The sequence below is a fragment of the Phyllobates terribilis genome, unplaced genomic scaffold, assembly GCF_046119375.1.
Source record: "Phyllobates terribilis strain yellow unplaced genomic scaffold, ASM4611937v1 Scaffold_1796__1_contigs__length_209252, whole genome shotgun sequence".
Lineage (NCBI taxonomy): Eukaryota > Metazoa > Chordata > Amphibia > Anura > Dendrobatidae > Phyllobates > Phyllobates terribilis.
The window spans coordinates 20,001-22,500 of record NW_027364556.1 but is presented as its reverse complement, the minus strand read 5'-3'; positions in this window follow the sequence as shown (position 1 = coordinate 22,500).

The window sequence follows — 2,500 nt, the reverse complement described above, 5'->3', positions numbered from 1 at the left end:
TTTCTGACTTTTTGGAAAATTTCACAATTTTGTGAAAACTTCCACAAAATGAGGTTCTAGTATGTTAGAGGGCATCCCAGGAGGGCTCCAAAAGTGTGGGTAAAATATATATCCCACAGGGGGAAAATTGAAAAAAAGTTGAAAAAAAAAATTTTTGGGGACTTAGAAAATTTTCACACATGTGTCAGACTTCCAGACAGGGGAGCGTGTCAGTGCGCGCATCCGATTTCAGTTCCAGAGCGATTCGCGCGATGAGTCCTTGATACTTAGTCGTTTTTGGCAAAATTTCTGACTTTTTGAAAATTTCACAATTTTGTGAAAACTTCCACAAAATGAGGTTCTAGTATGTTAGAGGGCATCCCAGGAGGGCTCCAAAAGTGTGGGTAAAATATATATCCCACAGGGGGAAAATTGAAAAAAAGTTGAAAAAAAAAATTTTTGGGGACTTAGAAAATTTTCACACATGTGTCAGACTTCCAGACAGGGGAGCGTGTCAGTGCGCGCATCCGATTTCAGTTCCAGAGCGATTCGCGCGATGAGTCCTTGATACTTAGTCGTTTTTGGCAAAATTTCTGACTTTTTGAAAATTTCACAATTTTGTGAAAACTTCCACAAAATGAGGTTCTAGTATGTTAGAGGGCATCCCAGGAGGGCTCCAAAAGTGTGGGTAAAATATATATCCCACAGGGGGAAAATTGAAAAAAAGTTGAAAAAAAAAATTTTTGGGGACTTAGAAAATTTTTCAACTTTTGTCAGACTTCCAGACAGGGGAGCGTGTCAGTGCGCGCATCCGATTTCAGTTCCAGAGCGATTCGCGCGATGAGTCCTTGATACTTAGTCGTTTTTGGCAAAATTTCTGACTTTTTGAAAATTTCACAATTTTGTGAAAACTTCCACAAAATGAGGTTCTAGTATGTTAGAGGGCATCCCAGGAGGGCTCCAAAAGTGTGGGTAAAATATATATCCCACAGGGGGAAAATTGAAAAAAAGTTGAAAAAAAAAATTTTTGGGGACTTAGAAAATTTTCACACATGTGTCAGACTTCCAGAGAGGGGAGCATGTCAGTGCGCGCATCCGATTTCAGTTCCAGAGCGATTCGCGCGATGAGTCCTTGATACTTAGTCGTTTTTGCAAAATTTCTGACTTTTTGGAAAATTTCACAATTTTGTGAAAACTTCCACAAAATGAGGTTCTAGTATGTTAGAGGGCATCCCAGGAGGGCTCCAAAAGTGTGGGTAAAATATATATCCCACAGGGGGAAAATTGAAAAAAAGTTGAAAAAAAAAATTTTTGGGGACTTAGAAAATTTTTCAACTTTTGTCAGACTTCCAGACAGGGGAGCGTGTCAGTGCGCGCATCCGATTTCAGTTCCAGAGCGATTCGCGCGATGAGTCCTTGATACTTAGTCGTTTTTGGCAAAATTTCTGACTTTTTGAAAATTTCACAATTTTGTGAAAACTTCCACAAAATGAGGTTCTAGTATGTTAGAGGGCATCCCAGGAGGGCTCCAAAAGTGTGGGTAAAATATATATCCCACAGGGGGAAAATTGAAAAAAAGTTGAAAAAAAAAATTTTTGGGGACTTAGAAAATTTTTCAACTTGTGTCAGACTTCCAGAGAGGGGAGCATGTCAGTGCGCGCATCCGATTTCAGTTCCAGAGCGATTCGCGCGATGAGTCCTTGATACTTAGTCGTTTTCAGAAGTCACAATTTTGACTTCCAGGACCCGCAAAACGTTTGTAAATTGAGCCCGCTCCCCAGTTCCAAGCGTTTTGAGGTGTCCCCGGTTGCAGTAATGCAGCCTGCCCACTAGATGTCGCAAAAGAGACAAAAAGTGAAAAAGAACCAGAATGAGGAAATTCCAGGGAGCCGAATCCGCCTGACAGTTCCAGGCGATCGGGCACTTTTTTGCATGCGTCCCTAAAGTGGGTATAGGGTGACACTCCATGCAAAGACCCAGTTTTGCACACCACCGGCAGAATATATGAGAGAGAGGTACCTCTCAGCCCCGACACATTTCGACTCATTTAAGCTGGTTTTCACCTCCGTAGGCCTGGGTATGCGTTTTGGCTATGAGTCCCTGTTCGGCTGGAGGTCTGCACCTTGGCTGAACCCAGGCTTCCGCAGCTGCGTGGGGGGACTTTTGCCGGTCGCCTATCCCAAGTCAGAGAGGTGTTCCTGGGTTGAAGTGAGCCTGGCCAGACCCCCCCGCGGGCCCTGGTTCTCCACATGGGGGCGCCGTCAAGGCTAAAATCTGGATTTTTAGGCCGAGGAGAGGCTCCATGAGGGCGGATGCTTTTGTGGCTTCGACCCCAGTGCTGTTCCACATCCAGTACCCCCCCGCAAGGGCGCCTGTACCCGAGTCGCGCTTCCAGGACTCGTGGGCACGTATCTCCCGACGACAGGGGTTTGCAGCCTCCGTACTTGGGCAAGTCCCTACATGCACCCCTGCTCTTCCTCCGATCGATCTGGCGCAGCGCTCCCGGGTGGGGAGGTGGCGC